This window comes from Phyllobates terribilis, unplaced genomic scaffold (assembly GCF_046119375.1).
Source record: "Phyllobates terribilis strain yellow unplaced genomic scaffold, ASM4611937v1 Scaffold_9__5_contigs__length_417890890, whole genome shotgun sequence".
Classification (NCBI taxonomy): domain Eukaryota; kingdom Metazoa; phylum Chordata; class Amphibia; order Anura; family Dendrobatidae; genus Phyllobates; species Phyllobates terribilis.
Genome location: NW_027362769.1, coordinates 301,117,707 through 301,140,915, shown reverse-complemented (window position 1 = coordinate 301,140,915; position 23,209 = coordinate 301,117,707). Strand labels below are relative to the sequence as shown.

Below are 23,209 nucleotides of genomic sequence, written 5' to 3'. Positions count from 1 at the left end.
ATCCATCTTTTATCACAGCTGCAAATTGGGACTTGTTTTGCTTCCCAGTCATGAGACAGAATAGACAGATTGAAAGAATGCCACTGCAGTGCCAAAAGTAGAAACAATTAGGAATGATTGATAAGTTGCTATTAAAACCCTTTGCACTGGTTCATTTCTGATAAGGTTTGTCCTAATCTAACTTTAGACAATAGATACTCTAGGAGATGAGATGAGGCCACACTGCCAAAAGCCTTTATACAATCTTCAGCAAAAACACTCTGACAGCTTAAATTCCTCATGAGATCTTACCTCCTAATTTAGACTTGCTCATGTAGACGATGTGGCCGAGTGGTTAAGGCGATGGACTGCTAATCCATTGTGCTCTGTATGCATGGGTTAAAATCCCATCCTCGTCGGTATAATCTGTTTCTTTCCCTTTGACAAGATTGGCTTTCATTTTTAGGCAAAATGGTGTATACTTCAAGCATGAAAGTTGATTCTTTTCTCTTTCAAGAAAGCTGCTATAGTCCTATCGTCTGTTTTCTACATGTTCATGCAGGCAAGTTGGCTGTGTAGTTAAGATGATACATTAACAATGCAGTTAAGAGATTGAGCTATGCATGCATGGCTTTGAATTCAATCTGTCCTATTTCTTTTCTGATTCTTTTAAGTTTCCAGCTCAAGGTTTTATTTTCTGCCCAAGCAATGAATTCTTCAAACATGAAAGTTTAAATCTTCTACCATTCAAGAAGGCTGCTATCAAACTTTGCTTAGAGAGTCAGATACGTAAGGAGGAGGCATTTCAAAATAGTAAAATAAAATCCACTGGTTTTACTTTTTTCATGCTTGATTCCATCTTTCTTCCTCTTTAGCACTTATAGCAGATTCTTACTCCCACTATTGCACTATCACAGAGACTTAGCAAAGGCCAATTTGATGTTGTCCCACTATGAGGATAGAAAGCTTCATACTGAGAAGATGAAAAGAAGGCACTGCTGAGATTTGAACTCAGGATCTCCTGTTTACTACACTGGCACTTTAACCAACTAAGCCACAGCACTACAAGCTGGTGAGGACGGGAAAGCCAGGGAAGATTTAGTCACTAATCGATAATTTCAAGTGGTTAATTGAGCAAAACAACATTGAGCTTCAGTTCCATTCCACGCACAGCAGAAGCATTGAATAAGATGTCGCTCTCAGTCATGGCAATTAAGAAACCGAGTATTTTTTGAAGAGCATTCTCGAAAAGGACCATGACAAATTTGCAGAATTTGACAGAAGCTGCATCGAGAACAAGGGCTTGGGATTTGAAGTTCCATAATTAAATGATCCATCTTTTATCACAGCTGCAAATTGGGACTTGTTTTGCTTCCCAGTCATGAGACAGAATAGACAGATTGAAAGAATGCCACTGCAGTGCCAAAAGTAGAAACAATTAGGAATGATTGATAAGTTGCTATTAAAACCCTTTGCACTGGTTCATTTCTGATAAGGTTTGTCCTAATCTAACTTTAGACAATAGATACTCTAGGAGATGAGATGAGGCCACACTGCCAAAAGCCTTTATACAATCTTCAGCAAAAACACCCTGACAGCTTAAATTCCTCATGAGATCTTACCTCCTAATTTAGACTTGGTCATGTAGACGATGTGGCTGAGTGGTTAAGGCGATGGACTGCTAATCTATTGTCCTCTGTATGCATGGGTTTGAATCCCATCCTCGTCGGTATAATCTGTTTCTTTCCGTTTGACAAGATTGGCTTTCATTTTTAGGCAAAATGGTGTATACTTCAAGCATGAAAGTTGATTCTTTTCTCTTTCAAGAAAGCTGCTATAGTCCTATCGTCTGTTTTCTACATGTTCATGCAGGCAAGTTGGCTGTGTAGTTAAGATGATACATTAACAATGCAGTTAAGAGATTGAGCTATGCATGCATGGCTTTGAATTCAATCTGTCCTATTTCTTTTCTGATTCTTTTAAGTTTCCAGCTCAAGGTTTTATTTTCTGCCCAAGCAATGAATTCTTCAAACATGAAAGTTTAAATCTTCTACCATTCAAGAAGGCTGCTATTAAACTTTGCTTAGAGAGTCAGATACGTAAGGAGGAGGCATTTCAAAATAGTAAAATAAAATCCACTGGTTTTACTTTTTTCATGCTTGATTCCATCTTTCTTCCTCTTTAGCACTTATAGCAGATTCTTACTCCCACTATTGCACTATCACAGAGACTTAGCAAAGGCCAATTTGATGTTGTCCCACTATGAGGATAGAAAGCTTCATACTGAGAAGATGAAAAGAAGGCACTGCTGAGATTTGAACTCAGGATCTCCTGTTTACTACACTGGCACTTTAACCAACTAAGCCACAGCACTACAAGCTGGTGAGGACGGTAAAGCCAGGGAAGATTTAGTCACTAATCGATAATTTCAAGTGGTTAATTGAGCAAAACAACATTGAGCTTCAGTTCCATTCCACGCACAGCAGAAGCATTGAATAAGATGTCGCTCTCAGTCATGGCAATTAAGAAACCGAGTATTTTTTGAAGAGCATTCTCGAAAAGGACCATGACAAATTTGCAGAATTCGACAGAAGCTGCATCGAGAACAAGGGCTTGGGATTTGAAGTTCCATAATTAAATGATCCATCTTTTATCACAGCTGCAAATTGGGACTTGTTTTGCTTCCCAGTCATGAGACAGAATAGACAGATTGAAAGAATGCCACTGCAGTGCCAAAAGTAGAAACAATTAGGAATGATTGATAAGTTGCTATTAAAACCCTTTGCACTGGTTCATTTCTGATAAGGTTTGTCCTAATCTAACTTTAGACAATAGATACTCTAGGAGATGAGATGAGGCCACACTGCCAAAAGCCTTTATACAATCTTCAGCAAAAACACTCTGACAGCTTAAATTCCTCATGAGATCTTACCTCCTAATTTAGACTTGCTCATGTAGACGATGTGGCCGAGTGGTTAAGGCGATGGACTGCTAATCCATTGTGCTCTGTATGCATGGGTTAAAATCCCATCCTCGTCGGTATAATCTGTTTCTTTCCCTTTGACAAGATTGGCTTTCATTTTTAGGCAAAATGGTGTATACTTCAAGCATGAAAGTTGATTCTTTTCTCTTTCAAGAAAGCTGCTATAGTCCTATCGTCTGTTTTCTACATGTTCATGCAGGCAAGTTGGCTGTGTAGTTAAGATGATACATTAACAATGCAGTTAAGAGATTGAGATATGCATGCATGGCTTTGAATTCAATCTGTCCTATTTCTTTTCTGATTCTTTTAAGTTTCCAGCTCAAGGTTTTATTTTCTGCCCAAGCAATGAATTCTTCAAACATGAAAGTTTAAATCTTCTACCATTCAAGAAGGCTGCTATCAAACTTTGCTTAGAGAGTCAGATACGTAAGGAGGAGGCATTTCAAAATAGTAAAATAAAATCCACTGGTTTTACTTTTTTCATGCTTGATTCCATCTTTCTTCCTCTTTAGCACTTATAGCAGATTCTTACTCCCACTATTGCACTATCACAGAGACTTAGCAAAGGCCAATTTGATGTTGTCCCACTATGAGGATAGAAAGCTTCATACTGAGAAGATGAAAAGAAGGCACTGCTGAGATTTGAACTCAGGATCTCCTGTTTACTACACTGGCACTTTAACCAACTAAGCCACAGCACTACAAGCTGGTGAGGACGGGAAAGCCAGGGAAGATTTAGTCACTAATCGATAATTTCAAGTGGTTAATTGAGCAAAACAACATTGAGCTTCAGTTCCATTCCACGCACAGCAGAAGCATTGAATAAGATGTCTCTCTCAGTCATGGCAATTAAGAAACCAAGTATTTTTTGAAGAGCATTCTCGAAAAGGACCATGACAAATTTGCAGAATTCGACAGAAGCTGCATCGAGAACAAGGGCTTGGGATTTGAAGTTCCATAATTAAATGATCCATCTTTTATCAGAGCTGCAAATTGGGACTTGTTTTGCTTCCCAGTCATGAGACAGAATAGACAGATTGAAAGAATGCCACTGCAGTGCCAAAAGTAGAAACAATTAGGAATGATTGATAAGTTGCTATTAAAATCCTTTGCACTGGTTCATTTCTGATAAGGTTTGTCCTAATCTAACTTTAGACAATAGATACTCTAGGAGATGAGATGAGGCCACACTGCCAAAAGCCTTTATACAATCTTCAGCAAAAACACCCTGACAGCTTAAAATCCTCATGAGATCTTACCTCCTAATTTAGACTTGGTCATGTAGACGAGGTGGCCGAGTGGTTAAGGCGATGGACTGCTAATCCATTGTGCTCTGCATGCATGGGTTTGAATCGCATCCTCGTCGGTATAATCTGCTTCTTCCCTTAGACAAGATTGGCTTTCATTTTTAGGCAAAATGGTGTATACTTCAAGCATGAAAGTTGATTCTTTTCTCTTTCAAGAAAGCTGCTATAGTCCTATCGTCTGTTTTCTACATGTTCATGCAGGCAAGTTGGCTGTGTAGTTAAGATGATACATTACCAATGCAGTTAAGAGATTGAGCTATGCATGCATGGCTTTGAATTCAATCTGTCCTATTTCTTTTCTGATTCTTTTAAGTTTCCAGCTCAAGGTTTTATTTTCTGCCCAAGCAATGAATTCTTCAAACATGAAAGTTTAAATCTTCTACCATTCAAGAAGGCTGCTATCAAACTTTGCTTAGAGAGTCAGATACGTAAGGAGGAGGCATTTCAAAATAGTAAAATAAAATCCACTGGTTTTACTTTTTCATGCTTGATTCCATCTTTCTTCCTCTTTAGCACTTATAGCAGATTCTTACTCCCACTATTGCACTATCACAGAGACTTAGCAAAGGCCAATTTGATGTTGTCCCACTATGAGGATAGAAAGCTTCATACTGAGAAGATGAAAAGAAGACACTGCTGAGATTTGAACTAAGGATCTCCTGTTTACTACACTGGCACTTTAACCAACTAAGCCACAGCACCACAAGCTGGTGAGGGCGGGAAAGCCAGGGAAGATTTAGTCACTAATCGATAATTTCAAGTGGTTAATTGAGCAAAACAACATTGAGCTTCAGTTCCATTCCACGCACAGCAGAAGCATTGAATAAGATGTCTCTCTCAGTCATGGCAATTAAGAAACCGAGTATTTTTTGAAGAGCATTCTCGAAAAGGACCATGACAAATTTGCAGAATTCGACAGAAGCTGCATCGAGAACAAGGGCTTGGGATTTGAAGTTCCATAATTAAATGATCCATCTTTTATCACAGCTGCAAATTGGGACTTGTTTTGCTTCCCAGTCATGAGACAGAATAGACAGATTGAAAGAATGCCACTGCAGTGCCAAAAGTAGAAACAAGTAGGAATGATTGATAAGTTGCTATTAAAATCCTTTGCACTGGTTCATTTCTGATAAGGTTTGTCCTAATCTAACTTTAGACAATAGATACTCTAGGAGATGAGATGAGGCCACACTGCCAAAAGCCTTTATACAATCTTCAGCAAAAACACCCTGACAGCTTAAAATCCTCATGAGATCTTACCTCCTAATTTAGACTTGGTCATGTAGACGAGGTGGCCGAGTGGTTATGGCGATGGACTGCTAATCCATTGTGCTCTGCATGCATGGGTTTGAATCCCATCCTTGTCGGTATAATCTGCTTCTTCCCTTAGACAAGATTGGCTTTCATTTTTAGGCAAAATGGTGTATACTTCAAGCATGAAAGTTGATTCTTTTCTCTTTCAAGAAAGCTGCTATAGTCCTATCGTCTGTTTTCTACATGTTCATGCAGGCAAGTTGGCTGTGTAGTTAAGATGATACATTAACAATGCAGTTAAGAGATTGAGCTATGCATGCATGGCTTTGAATTCAATCTGTCCTATTTCTTTTCTGATTCTTTTAAGTTTCCAGCTCAAGGTTTTATTTTCTGCCCAAGCAATGAATTCTTCAAACATGAAAGTTTAAATCTTCTACCATTCAAGAAGGCTGCTATCAAACTTTGCTTAGAGAGTCAGATACGTAAGGAGGCATTTCAAAATAGTAAAATAAAAACCACTGGTTTTACTTTTTCATGCTTGATTCCATCTTTCTTCCTCTTTAGCACTTATAGCAGATTCTTACTCCCACTATTGCACTATCACAGAGACTTAGCAAAGGCCAATTTGATGTTGTCCCACTATGAGGATAGAAAGCTTCATACTGAGAAGATGAAAAGAAGACAATGCTGAGATTTGAACTCAGGATCTCCTGTTTACTACACTGACACTTTAACCAACTAAGCCACAGCACTACAAGCTGGTGAGGACGGGAAAGCCAGGGAAGATTTAGTCACTAATCGATAATTTCAAGTGGTTAATTGAGCAAAACAACATTGAGCTTCAGTTCCATTCCACGCACAGCAGAAGCATTGAATAAGATGTCGCTCTCAGTCATGGCAATTAAGAAACCGAGTATTTTTTGAAGAGCATTCTCGAAAAGGACCATGACAAATTTGCAGAATTCGACAGAAGCTGCATCGAGAACAAGGGCTTGGGATTTGAAGTTCCATAATTAAATGATCCATCTTTTATCACAGCTGCAAATTGGGACTTGTTTTGCTTCCCAGTCATGAGACAGAATAGACAGATTGAAAGAATGCCACTGCAGTGCCAAAAGTAGAAACAAGTAGGAATGATTGATAAGTTGCTATTAAAATCCTTTGCACTGGTTCATTTCTGATAAGGTTTGTCCTAATCTAACTTTAGACAATAGATACTCTAGGAGATGAGATGAGGCCACACTGCCAAAAGCCTTTATACAATCTTCAGCAAAAACACCCTGACAGCTTAAAATCCTCATGAGATCTTACCTCCTAATTTAGACTTGGTCATGTAGGCGAGGTGGCCGAGTGGTTAAGGCGATGGACTGCTAATCCATTGTGCTCTGCATGCATGGGTTCGAATCCCATCCTTGTCGGTATAATCTGATTCTTCCCTTAGACAAGATTGGCTTTCATTTTTAGGCAAAATCGTGTATACTTCAAGCATGAAAGTTGATTCTTTTCTCTTTCAAGAAAGCTGCTATAGTCCTATCATCTGGTTTCTACATGTTCATGCAGGCAAGTTGGCTGTGTAGTTAAGATGATACATTAACAATGCAGTTAAGAGATTGAGCTATGCATGCATGGTCTTGAATTCAATCTGTCCTATTTCTTTTCTGATTCTTTTAAGTTTCCAGCTCAAGGTTTTATTTTCTGCCCAAGCAATGAATTCTTCAAACATGAAAGTTTAAATCTTCTACCATTCAAGAGGGCTGCTATCAAACTTTGCTAAGAGAGTCAGATACGTAAGGAGGAGGCATTTCAAAATAGTAAAATAAAATCCACTGGTTTTACTTTTTCATGCTTGATTCCATCTTTCTTCCTCTTTAGCACTTATAGCAGATTCTTACTCCCACTATTGCACTATCACAGAGACTTAGCAAAGGCCAATTTGATGTTGTCCCACTATGAGGATAAAAAGCTTCATACTGAGAAGATGAAAAGAAGGCACTGCTGAGATTTGAACTCAGGATCTACTGTTTACTACACTGGCACTTTAACCAACTAAGCCACAGCACCACAAGCTGGTGAGGGCAGGAAAGCCAGGGAAGATTTAGTCACTAATCGATAATTTCAAGTGGTTAATTGAGCAAAACAACATTGAGCTTCAGTTCCATTCCACGCACAGCAGAAGCATTGAATAAGATGTCGCTCTCAGTCATGGCAATTAAGAAACCGAGTATTTTTTGAAGAGCATTCTCGAAAAGGACCATGACAAATTTGCAGAATTCGACAGAAGCTGCATCGAGAACAAGGGCTTGGGATTTGAAGTTCCATAATTAAATGATCCATCTTTTATCACAGCTGGAAATTGGGATTTGTTTTGCTTCCCAGTCATGAGACAGAATAGACAGATTGAAAGAATGCCACTGCAGTGCCAAAAGTAGAAACAATTAGGAATGATTGATAAGTTGCTATTAAAACCCTTTGCACTGGTTCATTTCTGATAAGGTTTGTCCTAATCTAACTTTAGACAATAGATACTCTAGGAGATGAGATGAGGCCACACTGCCAAAAGCCTTTATACAATCTTCAGCAAAAACACCCTGACAGTTTAAATTCCTCATGTGATCTTACCTCCTAATTTAGACTTGGTCATGTAGACGATGTGGCCGAGTGGTTAAGGCGATTGACTGCTAATCCATTGTGCTCTGTATGCATGGGTTCGAATCTCATCCTCGTTGGTATAGTCTGTTTCTTTCCCTTTGACAAGATTGGCTTTCATTTTTAGGCAAAATGGTGTATACTTCAAGCATGAAAGTTGATTATTTTCTCTTTCAAGAAAGCTGCTATAGTCCTATCGTCTATTTTCTACATGTTCATGCAGGCAAGTTGGCTGTGTAGTTAAGATGATACATTAACAATGCAGTTAAGAGATTGAGCTATGCATGCATGGCTTTGAATTCAATCTGTCCTATTTCTTTTCTGATTCTTTTAAGTTTCCAGCTCAAGGTTTTATTTTCTGCCCAAGCAATGAATTCTTCAAACATGAAAGTTTAAATCTTCTACCATTCAAGAAGGCTGCTATCAAACTGTGCTTAGAGAGTCAGATACGTAAGGAGGAGGCATTTCAAAATAGTAAAATAAAATCCACTGGTTTTACTTTTTTCATGCTTGATTCCATCTTTCTTCCTCTTTAGCACTTATAGCAGATTCTTACTCCCACTATTGCACTATCACAGAGACTTAGCAAAGGCCAATTTGATGTTGTCCCACTATGAGGATAGAAAGCTTCATACTGAGAAGATGAAAAGAAGGCACTGCTGAGATTTGAACTCAAGATCTCCTGTTTACTACACTGGCACTTTAACCAACTAAGCCACAGCACCACAAGCTGGTGAGGGCGGGAAAGCCAGGGAAGATTTAGTCACTAATCGATAATTTCAAGTGGTTAATTGAGCAAAACAACATTGAGCTTCAGTTCCATTCCACGCACAGCAGAAGCATTGAATAAGATGTCGCTCTCAGTCATGGCAATTAAGAAACCGAGTATTTTTTGAAGAGCATTCTCGAAAAGGACCATGACAAATTTGCAGAATTCGACAGAAGCTGCATCGAGAACAAGGGCTTGGGATTTGAAGTTCCATAATTAAATGATCCATCTTTTATCACAGCTGGAAATTGGGACTTGTTTTGCTTCCCAGTCATGAGACAGAATAGACAGATTGAAAGAATGCCACTGCAGTGCCAAAAGTAGAAACAATTAGGAATGATTGATAAGTTGCTATTAAAACCCTTTGCACTGGTTCACTTCTGATAAGGTTTGTCCTAATCTAACTTTAGACAATAGATACTCTAGGAGATGAGATGAGGCCACACTGCCAAAAGCCTTTATACAATCTTCAGCAAAAACACCCTGACAGCTTAAATTCCTCATGAGATCTTACCTCCTAATTTAGACTTGGTCATGTAGACGATGTGGCCGAGTGGTTAAGGCGATGGACTGCTAATCCCTTGTGCTCTGTATGCATGGGTTCGAATCCCATCCTCGTCAGTATAATCTGTTTCTTTCCCTTTGACAAGATTGGCTTTCATTTTTAGGCAAAATGGTGTATACTTCAAGCATGAAAGTTGATTCTTTTCTCTTTCAAGAAAGCTGCAATAGTCCTATCGTCTGGTTTCTACATGTTCATGCAGGCAAGTTGGCTGTGTAGTTAAGATGATACATTAACAATGCAGTTAAGAGATTGAGCTATGCATGCATGGCTTTGAATTCAATCTGTCCTATTTCTTTTCTGATTCTTTTAAGTTTCCAGCTCAAGGTTTTATTTTCTGCCCAAGCAATGAATTCTTCAAACATGAAAGTTTAAATCTTCTACCATTCAAGAAGGCTGCTATCAAACTGTGCTTAGAGAGTCAGATACGTAAGGAGGAGGCATTTCAAAATAGTAAAATAAAATCCAATGGTTTTACTTTTTTCATGCTTGATTTCATCTTTCTTTCTCTTTAGCACTTATAGCAGATTCTTACTCCCACTATTGCACTATTGCAGAGACTTAGCAAAGGCCAATTTGATGTTGTCCCACTATGAGGATAGAAAGCTTCATACTGAAAAGATGAAAAGAAGGCACTGCAGAGATTTGAACTCAGGATCTCCTGTTTACTAGACTAGCACTTTATCCAACTAAGCCACAGCACCACAAGCTGGTAAGGACAGGAAAGCCAGGGAAGATTTAGTCACTAATCGATAATTTCAAGTGGTTAATTGAGCAAAACAACAATGAGCTTCAGTTCCATTCCACGCACAGCAGAAGCTTTGAATAAGATGTCGCTCTCAGTCATGGCAATTAAGAAACCGAGTATTTTTTGAAGAGCATTCTCGAAAAGGACCATGACAAATTTGCAGAATTCGACAGAAGCTGCATCGAGAACAAGGGCTTGGGATTTGAAGTTCCATAATTAAATGATCCATCTTTTATCACAGCTGGAAATTGGGACTTGTTTTGCTTCCCAGTCATGAGACAGAATAGACAGATTGAAAGAATGCCACTGCAGTGCCAAAAGTAGAAACAATTAGCAATGATTGATAAGTTGCTATTAAAACCCTTTGCACTGGTTCATTTCTGATAAGGTTTGTCCTAATCTAACTTTAGACAATAGATACTCTAGGAGATGAGATGAGGCCACACTGCCAAAAGCCTTTATATAATCTTCAGCAAAAACACCCTGACAGCTTAAAATCCTCATGAGATCTTACCTCCTAATTTAAACTTGGTCATGTAGACGAGGTGGCCGAGTGGTTAAGGCGATGGACTGCTAATACATTGTGCTCTGCATGCATGGGTTCGAATCCCATCCTCGTCAGTATAATCTGCTTCTTTGACAGATTGGCTTTCAATTTTAGGCAAAATGGTGTATACTTCAAGCATGAAAGTTGATTCTTTTCTCTTTCAAGAAAGCTGCTATAGTCCTATCGCCTGGTTTCTACATGTTCATGCAGGCAAGTTGGCTGTGTAGTTAAGATGATACATTAACAATGCAGTTAAGAGATTGAGCTATGCATGCATGGCTTTGAATTCAATCTGTCCTATTTCTTTTCGGATCCTTTTAAGTTTCCAGCTCAAGGTTTTATTTTCTGCCCAAGCAATGAATTCTTCAAACATGAAAGTTTAAATCTTCTACCATTCAAGAAGGCTGCTATCAAACTTTGCTTAGAGAGTCAGATACGTAAGGAGGAGGCATTTCAAAATAGTAAAATAAAATCCACTGGTTTTACTTTTTTCATGCTTGATTCCATCTTTCTTTCTCTTTAGCACTTATAGCAGATTCTTACTCCCACTATTGCACTATTGCAGAGACTTAGCTAAGGCCAATTTGATGTTGTCCCACTATTAGGATAGAAAGCTTCATACTGAGAAGATGAAAAGAAGGCACTGCTGAAATTTGAACTCAGGATCTCCTGTTTACTAGACTGGCACTTTAACCAACTAAGCCACAGCACCACAAGCTGGTAAGGACAGGAAAGCCAGGGAAGATTTAGTCACTAATCGATAATTTCAAGTGGTTAATTGAGCAAAACAACAATGAGCTTCAGTTCCATTCCACGCACAGCAGAAGCTTTGAATAAGATGTCGCTCTCAGTCATGGCAATTAAGAAACCGAGTATTTTTTGAAGAGCATTCTCGAAAAGGACCTTGACAAATTTGCAGAATTCGACAGAAGCTGCATCGAGAACAAGGGCTTGGGATTTGAAGTTCCATAATTAAATGATCCATCTTTTATCACAGCTGGAAATTGGGACTTGTTTTGCTTCCCAGTCATGAGACAGAATAGACAGATTGAAAGAATGCCACTGCAGTGCCAAAAGTAGAAACAATTAGGAATGATTGATAAGTTGCTATTTAAACCCTTTGCACTGGTTCATTTCTGATAAGGTTTGTCCTAATCTAACTTTAGACAATAGATACTCTAGGAGATGAGATGAGGCCACACTGCCAAAAGCCTTTATACAATCTTCAGCAAAAACACCCTGACAGCTTAAATTCCTCATGAGATCTTACCTGCTAATTTAGACTTGGTCATGTAGACGATGTGGCTGAGTGGTTAAGGCGATGGACTGCTAATCCCTTGTGCTCTGTATGCATGGGTTTGAATCCCATCCTCGTCAGTATAATCTGTTTCTTTCCCTTTGACAAGATTGGCTTCCATTTTTAGGCAAAATGGTGTATACTTCAAGCATGAAAGTTGATTCTTTTCTCTTTCAAGAAAGCTGCTATAGTCCTATCGTCTGGTTTCTACATGTTCATGCAGGCAAGTTGGCTGTGTAGTTAAGATGATACATTAACAATGCAGTTAAGAGATTGAGCTATGCATGCATGGCTTTGAATTCAATCTGTCCTATTTCTTTTCTGATTCTTTTAAGTTTCCAGCTCAAGGTTTTATTTTCTGCCCAAGCAATGAATTCTTCAAACATGAAAGTTTAAATCTTCTACCATTCAAGAAGGCTGCTATCAAACTGTGCTTAGAGAGTCAGATACGTAAGGAGGAGGCATTTCAAAATAGTAAAATAAAATCCAATGGTTTTACTTTTTTCATGCTTGATTTCATCTTTCTTTCTCTTTAGCACTTATAGCAGATTCTTACTCCCACTATTGCACTATTGCAGAGACTTAGCAAAGGCCAATTTGATGTTGTCCCACTATGAGGATAGAAAGCTTCATACTGAGAAGATGAAAAGAAGGCACTGCAGAGATTTGAACTCAGGATCTCCTGTTTACTAGACTGGCACTTTATCCAACTAAGCCACAGCACCACAAGCTGGTAAGGACAGGAAAGCCAGGGAAGATTTAGTCACTAATCGATAATTTCAAGTGGTTAATTGAGCAAAACAACAATGAGCTTCAGTTCCATTCCACGCACAGCAGAAGCTTTGAATAAGATGTCGCTCTCAGTCATGGCAATTAAGAAACCGAGTATTTTTTGAAGAGCATTCTCGAAAAGGACCATGACAAATTTGCAGAATTCGACAGAAGCTGCATCGAGAACAAGGGCTTGGGATTTGAAGTTCCATAATTAAATGATCCATCTTTTATCACAGCTGGAAATTGGGACTTGTTTTGCTTCCCAGTCATGAGACAGAATAGACAGATTGAAAGAATGCCACTGCAGTGCCAAAAGTAGAAACAATTAGCAATGATTGATAAGTTGCTATTAAAACCCTTTGCACTGGTTCATTTCTGATAAGGTTTGTCCTAATCTAACTTTAGACAATAGATACTCTAGGAGATGAGATGAGGCCACACTGCCAAAAGCCTTTATACAATCTTCAGCAAAAACACCCTGACAGCTTAAAATCCTCATGAGATCTTACCTCCTAATTTAAACTTGGTCATGTAGACGAGGTGGCCGAGTGGTTAAGGCGATGGACTGCTAATACATTGTGCTCTGCATGCATGGGTTCGAATCCCATCCTCGTCAGTATAATCTGCTTCTTTGACAGATTCGCTTTCAATTTTAGGCAAAATGGTGTATACTTCAAGCATGAAAGTTGATTCTTTTCTCTTTCAAGAAAGCTGCTATAGTCCTATCACCTGGTTTCTACATGTTCATGCAGGCAAGTTGGCTGTGTAGTTAAGATGATACATTAACAATGCAGTTAAGAGATTGAGCTATGCATGCATGGCTTTGAATTCAATCTGTCCTATTTCTTTTCTGATTCTTTTAAGTTTCCAGCTCAAGGTTTTATTTTCTGCCCAAGCAATGAATTCTTCAAACATGAAAGTTTAAATCTTCTACCATTCAAGAAGTCTGCTATCAAACTTTGCTTAGAGAGTCAGATACGTAAGGAGGAGGCATTTCAAAATTGTAAAATAAAATCCACTGGTTTTACTTTTTTCATGCTTGATTCCATCTTTCTTCCTCTTTAGCACTTATAGCAGATTCTTACTCCCACTATTGCACTATCACAGAGACTTAGCAAAGGCCAATTTGATGTTGTCCCACTATGAGGATAGAAAGCTTCATACTGAGAAGATGAAAAGAAGGCGCTGCTGAGATTTGAACTCAGGATCTCCTGTTTACTACACTGGCACTTTAACCAACTAAGCCACAGCACCAAAAGGTGGTGAGGACGGGAAAGCCAGGGAAGATTTAGTCACTAATCGATAATTTCAAGTGGTTAATTGAGCAAAACAACATTGAGCTTCAGTTTCATTCCACGCACAGCAGAAGCATTGAATAAGATGTCGCTCTCAGTCATGGCAATTAAGAAACCGAGTATTTTTTGAAGAGCATTCTCGAAAAGGACCATGACAAATTTGCAGAATTCGACAGAAGCTGCATCGAGAACAAGGGCTTGGGATTTGAAGTTCCATAATTAAATGATCCATCTTTTATCACAGCTGGAAATTGGGACTTGTTTTGCTTCCCAGTCATGAGACAGAATAGACAGATTGAAAGAATGCCACTGCAGTGCCAAAAGTAGAAACAATTAGGAATGATTGATAAGTTGCTATTAAAACCCTTTGCACTGGTTCATTTCTGATAAGGTTTGTCCTAATCTAACTTTAGACAATAGATACTCTAGGAGATGAGATAAGGCCACACTGCCAAAAGCCTTTATACAATCTTCAGCAAAAACACCCTGACAGCTTAAAATCCTCATGAGATCTTACCTCCTAATTTAGACTTGGTCATGTAGACGAGGTGGCCGAGTGGTTAAGGCAATGGACTGCTAATCCATTGTGCTCTGCATGCATGGGTTCGAATCCCATCCTTGTCTTTATAATCTGCTTCTTCCCTTTGACAAGATTGGCTTTCATTTTTAGGCAAAATGGTGTATACTTCAAGCATGAAAGTTGATTCTTTTCTCTTTCAAGAAAGCTGCTATAGTCCTATCACCTGGTTTCTACATGTTCATGCAGGCAAGTTGGCTGTGTAGTTAAGATGATACATTAACAATGCAGTTAAGAGATTGAGCTATGCATGCATGGCTTTGAATTCAATCTGTCCTATTTCTTTTCTGATTCTTTTAAGTTTCCAGCTCAAGGTTTTATTTTCTGCCCAAGCAATGAATTCTTCAAACATGAAAGTTTAAATCTTCTACCATTCAAGAAGTCTGCTATCAAACTTTGCTTAGAGAGTCAGATACGTAAGGAGGAGGCATTTCAAAATTGTAAAATAAAATCCACTGGTTTTACTTTTTTCATGCTTGATTCCATCTTTCTTCCTCTTTAGCACTTATAGCAGATTCTTACTCCCACTATTGCACTATCACAGAGACTTAGCAAAGGCCAATTTGATGTTGTCCCACTATGAGGATAGAAAGCTTCATACTGAGAAGATGAAAAGAAGGCGCTGCTGAGATTTGAACTCAGGATCTCCTGTTTACTACACTGGCACTTTAACCAACTAAGCCACAGCACCAAAAGGTGGTGAGGACGGGAAAGCCAGGGAAGATTTAGTCACTAATCGATAATTTCAAGTGGTTAATTGAGCAAAACAACATTGAGCTTCAGTTTCATTCCACGCACAGCAGAAGCATTGAATAAGATGTCGCTCTCAGTCATGGCAATTAAGAAACCGAGTATTTTTTGAAGAGCATTCTCGAAAAGGACCATGACAAATTTGCAGAATTCGACAGAAGCTGCATCGAGAACAAGGGCTTGGGATTTGAAGTTCCATAATTAAATGATCCATCTTTTATCACAGCTGGAAATTGGGACTTGTTTTGCTTCCCAGTCATGAGACAGAATAGACAGATTGAAAGAATGCCACTGCAGTGCCAAAAGTAGAAACAATTAGCAATGATTGATAAGTTGCTATTAAAACCCTTTGCACTGGTTCATTTCTGATAAGGTTTGTCCTAATCTAACTTTAGACAATAGATACTCTAGGAGATGAGATGAGGCCACACTGCCAAAAGCCTTTATATAATCTTCAGCAAAAACACCCTGACAGCTTAAAATCCTCATGAGATCTTACCTCCTAATTTAAACTTGGTCATGTAGACGAGGTGGCCGAGTGGTTAAGGCGATGGACTGCTAATACATTGTGCTCTGCATGCATGGGTTCGAATCCCATCCTCGTCAGTATAATCTGCTTCTTTGACAGATTGGCTTTCAATTTTAGGCAAAATGGTGTATACTTCAAGCATGAAAGTTGATTCTTTTCTCTTTCAAGAAAGCTGCTATAGTCCTATCGCCTGGTTTCTACATGTTCATGCAGGCAAGTTGGCTGTGTAGTTAAGATGATACATTAACAATGCAGTTAAGAGATTGAGCTATGCATGCATGGCTTTGAATTCAATCTGTCCTATTTCTTTTCGGATCCTTTTAAGTTTCCAGCTCAAGGTTTTATTTTCTGCCCAAGCAATGAATTCTTCAAACATGAAAGTTTAAATCTTCTACCATTCAAGAAGGCTGCTATCAAACTTTGCTTAGAGAGTCAGATACGTAAGGAGGAGGCATTTCAAAATAGTAAAATAAAATCCACTGGTTTTACTTTTTTCATGCTTGATTCTATCTTTCTTTCTCTTTAGCACTTATAGCAGATTCTTACTCCCACTATTGCACTATTGCAGAGACTTAGCTAAGGCCAATTTGATGTTGTCCCACTATGAGGATAGAAAGCTTCATACTGAGAAGATGAAAAGAAGGCACTGCTGAAATTTGAACTCAGGATCTCCTGTTTACTAGACTGGCACTTTAACCAACTAAGCCACAGCACCACAAGCTGGTAAGGACAGGAAAGCCAGGGAAGATTTAGTCACTAATCGATAATTTCAAGTGGTTAATTGAGCAAAACAACAATGAGCTTCAGTTCCATTCCACGCACAGCAGAAGCTTTGAATAAGATGTCGCTCTCAGTCATGGCAATTAAGAAACCGAGTATTTTTTGAAGAGCATTCTCGAAAAGGACCTTGACAAATTTGCAGAATTCGACAGAAGCTGCATCGAGAACAAGGGCTTGGGATTTGAAGTTCCATAATTAAATGATCCATCTTTTATCACAGCTGGAAATTGGGACTTGTTTTGCTTCCCAGTCATGAGACAGAATAGACAGATTGAAAGAATGCCACTGCAGTGCCAAAAGTAGAAACAATTAGGAATGATTGATAAGTTGCTATTTAAACCCTTTGCACTGGTTCATTTCTGATAAGGTTTGTCCTAATCTAACTTTAGACAATAGATACTCTAGGAGATGAGATGAGGCCACACTGCCAAAAGCCTTTATACAATCTTCAGCAAAAACACCCTGACAGCTTAAATTCCTCATGAGATCTTACCTGCTAATTTAGACTTGGTCATGTAGACGATGTGGCTGAGTGGTTAAGGCGATGGACTGCTAATCCCTTGTGCTCTGTATGCACGGGTTTGAATCCCATCCTCGTCAGTATAATCTGTTTCTTTCCCTTTGACAAGATTGGCTTCCATTTTTAGGCAAAATGGTGTATACTTCAAGCATGAAAGTTGATTCTTTTCTCTTTCAAGAAAGCTGCTATAGTCCTATCGTCTGGTTTCTACATGTTCATGCAGGCAAGTTGGCTGTGTAGTTAAGATGATACATTAACAATGCAGTTAAGAGATTGAGCTATGCATGCATGGCTTTGAATTCAATCTGTCCTATTTCTTTTCTGATTCTTTTAAGTTTCCAGCTCAAGGTTTTATTTTCTGCCCAAGCAATGAATTCTTCAAACATGAAAGTTTAAATCTTCTACCATTCAAGAAGGCTGCTATCAAACTGTGCTTAGAGAGTCAGATACGTAAGGAGGAGGCATTTCAAAATAGTAAAATAAAATCCAATGGTTTTACTTTTTTCATGCTTGATTTCATCTTTCTTTCTCTTTAGCACTTATAGCAGATTCTTACTCCCACTATTGCACTATTGCAGAGACTTAGCAAAGGCCAATTTGATGTTGTCCCACTATGAGGATAGAAAGCTTCATACTGAGAAGATGAAAAGAAGGCACTGCAGAGATTTGAACTCAGGATCTCCTGTTTACTAGACTGGCACTTTATCCAACTAAGCCACAGCACCACAAGCTGGTAAGGACAGGAAAGCCAGGGAAGATTTAGTCACTAATCGATAATTTCAAGTGGTTAATTGAGCAAAACAACAATGAGCTTCAGTTCCATTCCACGCACAGCAGAAGCTTTGAATAAGATGTCGCTCTCAGTCATGGCAATTAAGAAACCGAGTATTTTTTGAAGAGCATTCTCGAAAAGGACCATGACAAATTTGCAGAATTCGACAGAAGCTGCATCGAGAACAAGGGCTTGGGATTTGAAGTTCCATAATTAAATGATCCATCTTTTATCACAGCTGGAAATTGGGACTTGTTTTGCTTCCCAGTCATGAGACAGAATAGACAGATTGAAAGAATGCCACTGCAGTGCCAAAAGTAGAAACAATTAGCAATGATTGATAAGTTGCTATTAAAACCCTTTGCACTGGTTCATTTCTGATAAGGTTTGTCCTAATCTAACTTTAGACAATAGATACTCTAGGAGATGAGATGAGGCCACACTGCCAAAAGCCTTTATACAATCTTCAGCAAAAACACCCTGACAGCTTAAAATCCTCATGAGATCTTACCTCCTAATTTAAACTTGGTCATGTAGACGAGGTGGCCGAGTGGTTAAGGCGATGGACTGCTAATACATTGTGCTCTGCATGCATGGGTTCGAATCCCATCCTCGTCAGTATAATCTGCTTCTTTGACAGATTCGCTTTCAATTTTAGGCAAAATGGTGTATACTTCAAGCATGAAAGTTGATTCTTTTCTCTTTCAAGAAAGCTGCTATAGTCCTATCGCCTGGTTTCTACATGTTCATGCAGGCAAGTTGGCTGTGTAGTTAAGATGATACATTAGCAATGCAGTTAAGAGATTGAGCTATGCATGCATGGCTTTGAATTCAATCTGTCCTATTTCTTTTCTGATTCTTTTAAGTTTCCAGCTCAAGGTTTTATTTTCTGCCCAAGCAATGAATTCTTCAAACATGAAAGTTTAAATCTTCTACCATTCAAGAAGGCTGCTATCAAACTTTGCTTAGAGAGTCAGATACGTAAGGAGGAGGCATTTCAAAATAGTAAAATAAAATCCACTGGTTTTACTTTTTTCATGCTTGATTCCATCTTTCTTTCTCTTTAGCACTTATAGCAGTATCTTACTCCCACTATTGCACTATTGCAGAGACTTAGCAAAGGCCAATTTGATGTTGTCCCACTATGAGGATAGAAAGCTTCATACTGAGAAGATGAAAAGAAGGCACTGCTGAAATTTGAACTCAGGATCTCCTGTTTACTAGACTGGCACTTTAACCAACTAAGCCACAGCACCACAAGCTGGTAAGGACAGGAAAGCCAGGGAAGATTTAGTCACTAATCGATAATTTCAAGTGGTTAATTGAGCAAAACAACAATGAGCTTCAGTTCCATTCCACGCACAGCAGAAGCTTTGAACAAGATGTCGCTCTCAGTCATGGCAATTAAGAAACCGAGTATTTTTTGAAGAGCATTCTCGAAAAGGACCTTGACAAATTTGCAGAATTCGACAGAAGCTGCATCGAGAACAAGGGCTTGGGATTTGAAGTTCCATAATTAAATGATCCATCTTTTATCACAGCTGGAAATTGGGACTTGTTTTGCTTCCCAGTCATGAGACAGAATAGACAGATTGAAAGAATGCCACTGCAGTGCCAAAAGTAGAAACAATTAGGAATGATTGATAAGTTGCTATTAAAACCCTTTGCACTGGTTCATTTCTGATAAGGTTTGTCCTAATCTAACTTTAGACAATAGATACTCTAGGAGATGAGATAAGGCCACACTGCCAAAAGCCTTTATACAATCTTCAGCAAAAACACCCTGACAGCTTAAAATCCTCATGAGATCTTACCTCCTAATTTAGACTTGGTCATGTAGACGAGGTGGCCGAGTGGTTAAGGCAATGGACTGCTAATCCATTGTGCTCTGCATGCATGGGTTCGAATCCCATCCTTGTCTTTATAATCTGCTTCTTCCCTTTGACAAGATTGGCTTTCATTTTTAGGCAAAATGGTGTATACTTCAAGCATGAAAGTTGATTCTTTTCTCTTTCAAGAAAGCTGCTATAGTCCTATCACCTGGTTTCTACATGTTCATGCAGGCAAGTTGGCTGTGTAGTTAAGATGATACATTAACAATGCAGTTAAGAGATTGAGCTATGCATGCATGGCTTTGAATTCAATCTGTCCTATTTCTTTTCTGATTCTTTTAAGTTTCCAGCTCAAGGTTTTATTTTCTGCCCAAGCAATGAATTCTTCAAACATGAAAGTTTAAATCTTCTACCATTCAAGAAGTCTGCTATCAAACTTTGCTTAGAGAGTCAGATACGTAAGGAGGAGGCATTTCAAAATTGTAAAATAAAATCCACTGGTTTTACTTTTTTCATGCTTGATTCCATCTTTCTTCCTCTTTAGCACTTAAAGCAGATTCTTACTCCCACTATTGCACTATCACAGAGACTTAGCAAAGGCCAATTTGATGTTGTCCCACTATGAGGATAGAAAGCTTCATACTGAGAAGATGAAAAGAAGGCGCTGCTGAGATTTGAACTCAGGATCTCCTGTTTACTACACTGGCACTTTAACCAACTAAGCCACAGCACCAAAAGGTGGTGAGGACGGGAAAGCCAGGGAAGATTTAGTCACTAATCGATAATTTCAAGTGGTTAATTGAGCAAAACAACATTGAGCTTCAGTTTCATTCCACGCACAGCAGAAGCATTGAATAAGATGTCGCTCTCAGTCATGGCAATTAAGAAACCGAGTATTTTTTGAAGAGCATTCTCGAAAAGGACCATGACAAATTTGCAGAATTCGACAGAAGCTGCATCGAGAACAAGGGCTTGGGATTTGAAGTTCCATAATTAAATGATCCATCTTTTATCACAGCTGGAAATTGGGACTTGTTTTGCTTCCCAGTCATGAGACAGAATAGACAGATTGAAAGAATGTCACTGCAGTGCCAAAAGTAGAAACAATTAGGAATGATTGATAAGTTGCTATTAAAACCCTTTGCACTGGTTCATTTCTGATAAGGTTTGTCCTAATCTAACTTTAGACAATAGATACTCTAGGAGATGAGATGAGGCCACACTGCCAAAAGCCTTTATACAATCTTCAGCAAAAACACCCTGACAGCTTAAAATCCTCATGAGATCTTACCTCCTAATTTAGACTTGGTCTTGTAGACGAGGTGGCAGAGTGGTTAAGGCGATGGACTGCTAATCATTTGTGCTCTGCATGCATGGGTTCGAATCCCATCCTCGTCAGTATAATCTGCATCTTTCCCTTTGACAAGATTGGCTTTCATTTTTAGGTAAAATGGTGTATACTTCAAGCATGAAAGTTGATTCTTTTCTCTTTCAAGAAAGCTGCTATAGTCCTATCGTCTGGTTTCTACATGTTCATGCAGGCAAGTTGGCTGTGTAGTTAAGATGATACATTAGCAATGCAGTTAAGAGATTGAGCTATGCATGCATGGCTTTGAATTCAATCTGTCCTATTTCTTTTCTGATTATTTTAAGTTTCCAGCTCAAGGTTTTATTTTCTGCCCAAGCAATGAATTCTTCAAACATGAAAGTTTAAATCTTCTACCATTCAAGAAGGCTGCTATCAAACTTTGCTTAGAGAGTCAGATACGTAAGGAGGAGGCATTTCAAAATAGTAAAATAAAATCCACTGGTTTTACTTTTTTCATGCTTGATTCCATCTTTCTTCCTCTTTAGCACTTATAGCAGATTCTTACTCCCACTATTCCACTATCACAGAAACTTAGCAAAGGTCAATTTGATGTTGTCCCACTATGAGGATAGAAAGCTTCATACTGAGAAGATGAAAAGAAGGCACTGCTGAGATTTGAACTCAGGATCTCCTGTTTACTACACTGGCACTTTAACCAACTAAGCCACAGCACCACAAGCTGGTGAGGGTGGGAAAGCCAGGGAAGATTTAGTCACTAATCGATAATTTCAAGTGGTTAATTGAGCAAAACAACATTGAGCTTCAGTTCCATTCCACGCACAGCAGAAGCATTGAATAAGATGTCGCTCTCAGTCATGGCAATTAAGAAACCGAGTATTTTTTGAAGAGCATTCTCGAAAAGGACCATGACAAATTTGCAGAATTCGACAGAAGCTGCATCGAGAACAAGGGCTTGGGATTTGAAGTTCCATAATTAAATGATCCATCTTTCATCACAGCTGGAAATTGGGACTTGTTTTGCTTCCCAGTCATGAGACAGAATAGACAGATTGAAAGAATGCCACTGCAGTGCCAAAAGTAGAAACAATTAGGAATGATTGATAAGTTGCTATTAAAACCCTTTGCACTGGTTCATTTCTGATAAGGTTTGTCCTAATCTAACTTTAGACAATAGATACTCTAGGAGATGAGATGAGGCCACACTGCCAAATCCTTTATACAATCTTCAGCAAAAACACCCTGACAGCTTAAAATCCTCATGAGATCTTACCTCCTAATTTAGACTTGGTCTTGTAGACGAGGTGGCCGAGTGGTTAAGGCGATGGACTGCTAATCATTTGTGCTCTGTATGCATGGGTTCGAATCCCATCCTCGTCAGTATAATCTGCATTTTTCCCTTTGACAAGATTGGCTTTCATTTTTAGGTAAAATGGTGTATACTTCAAGCATGAAAGTTGATTCTTTTCTCTTTCAAGAAAGCTGCTATAGTCCTATCGTCTGGTTTCTACATGTTCATGCAGGCAAGTTGTCTGTGTAGTTAAGATGATACATTAACAATGCAGTTAAGAGATTGAGCTATGCATGCATGGCTTTGAATTCAATCTGTCCTATTTCTTTTCGGATCCTTTTAAGTTTCCAGCTCAAGGTTTTATTTTCTGCCCAAGCAATGAATTCTTCAAACATGAAAGTTTAAATCTTCTACCATTCAAGAAGGCTGCTATCAAACTTTGCTTAGAGAGTCAGATACGTAAGGAGGAGGCATTTCAAAATAGTAAAATAAAATCCACTGGTTTTACTTTTTTCATGCTTGATTCCATCTTTCTTTCTCTTTAGCACTTATAGCAGTATCTTACTCCCACTATTGCACTATTGCAGAGACTTAGCAAAGGCCAATTTGATGTTGTCCCACTATGAGGATAGAAAGCTTCATACTGAGAAGATGAAAAGAAGGCACTGCT

At 38.8% G+C, this 23,209-nt stretch overlaps 16 non-coding genes across 16 annotated transcripts; 12 read left to right on the top strand and 4 right to left on the bottom strand.

Moving 5' to 3' along the window:
- Positions 1 to 4,246: 4,246 nt before the first annotated feature.
- TRNAS-GCU (transfer RNA serine (anticodon GCU)) lies at positions 4,247 to 4,328 on the top strand. The gene has a single exon. It is a non-coding gene; the product is annotated as a tRNA-Ser (tRNA).
- A 1,226-nt stretch (positions 4,329 to 5,554) lies between these two features.
- Positions 5,555 to 5,636, top strand: TRNAS-GCU (transfer RNA serine (anticodon GCU)). Its single transcript has one exon. It is a non-coding gene; the product is annotated as a tRNA-Ser (tRNA).
- A 1,223-nt stretch (positions 5,637 to 6,859) lies between these two features.
- On the top strand, positions 6,860 to 6,941 carry TRNAS-GCU (transfer RNA serine (anticodon GCU)). The gene has a single exon. It is a non-coding gene; the product is annotated as a tRNA-Ser (tRNA).
- A 2,536-nt stretch (positions 6,942 to 9,477) lies between these two features.
- Positions 9,478 to 9,559, top strand: TRNAS-GCU (transfer RNA serine (anticodon GCU)). Its single transcript has one exon. It is a non-coding gene; the product is annotated as a tRNA-Ser (tRNA).
- Positions 9,560 to 10,787: 1,228 nt separating this feature from the next.
- On the top strand, positions 10,788 to 10,869 carry TRNAS-GCU (transfer RNA serine (anticodon GCU)). Its single transcript has one exon. It is a non-coding gene; the product is annotated as a tRNA-Ser (tRNA).
- Positions 10,870 to 13,400: 2,531 nt separating this feature from the next.
- Positions 13,401 to 13,482, top strand: TRNAS-GCU (transfer RNA serine (anticodon GCU)). Its single transcript has one exon. It is a non-coding gene; the product is annotated as a tRNA-Ser (tRNA).
- A 564-nt stretch (positions 13,483 to 14,046) lies between these two features.
- On the bottom strand, positions 14,047 to 14,120 carry TRNAT-AGU (transfer RNA threonine (anticodon AGU)). The gene has a single exon. It is a non-coding gene; the product is annotated as a tRNA-Thr (tRNA).
- Positions 14,121 to 14,703: 583 nt separating this feature from the next.
- On the top strand, positions 14,704 to 14,785 carry TRNAS-GCU (transfer RNA serine (anticodon GCU)). Its single transcript has one exon. It is a non-coding gene; the product is annotated as a tRNA-Ser (tRNA).
- Positions 14,786 to 15,355: 570 nt separating this feature from the next.
- On the bottom strand, positions 15,356 to 15,429 carry TRNAT-AGU (transfer RNA threonine (anticodon AGU)). Its single transcript has one exon. It is a non-coding gene; the product is annotated as a tRNA-Thr (tRNA).
- A 583-nt stretch (positions 15,430 to 16,012) lies between these two features.
- Positions 16,013 to 16,094, top strand: TRNAS-GCU (transfer RNA serine (anticodon GCU)). Its single transcript has one exon. It is a non-coding gene; the product is annotated as a tRNA-Ser (tRNA).
- Positions 16,095 to 18,625: 2,531 nt separating this feature from the next.
- Positions 18,626 to 18,707, top strand: TRNAS-GCU (transfer RNA serine (anticodon GCU)). The gene has a single exon. It is a non-coding gene; the product is annotated as a tRNA-Ser (tRNA).
- Positions 18,708 to 19,928: 1,221 nt separating this feature from the next.
- Positions 19,929 to 20,010, top strand: TRNAS-GCU (transfer RNA serine (anticodon GCU)). The gene has a single exon. It is a non-coding gene; the product is annotated as a tRNA-Ser (tRNA).
- Positions 20,011 to 20,580: 570 nt separating this feature from the next.
- On the bottom strand, positions 20,581 to 20,654 carry TRNAT-AGU (transfer RNA threonine (anticodon AGU)). Its single transcript has one exon. It is a non-coding gene; the product is annotated as a tRNA-Thr (tRNA).
- Positions 20,655 to 21,237: 583 nt separating this feature from the next.
- On the top strand, positions 21,238 to 21,319 carry TRNAS-GCU (transfer RNA serine (anticodon GCU)). Its single transcript has one exon. It is a non-coding gene; the product is annotated as a tRNA-Ser (tRNA).
- Positions 21,320 to 21,890: 571 nt separating this feature from the next.
- Positions 21,891 to 21,964, bottom strand: TRNAT-AGU (transfer RNA threonine (anticodon AGU)). Its single transcript has one exon. It is a non-coding gene; the product is annotated as a tRNA-Thr (tRNA).
- A 582-nt stretch (positions 21,965 to 22,546) lies between these two features.
- Positions 22,547 to 22,628, top strand: TRNAS-GCU (transfer RNA serine (anticodon GCU)). Its single transcript has one exon. It is a non-coding gene; the product is annotated as a tRNA-Ser (tRNA).
- Positions 22,629 to 23,209: the final 581 nt, after the last annotated feature.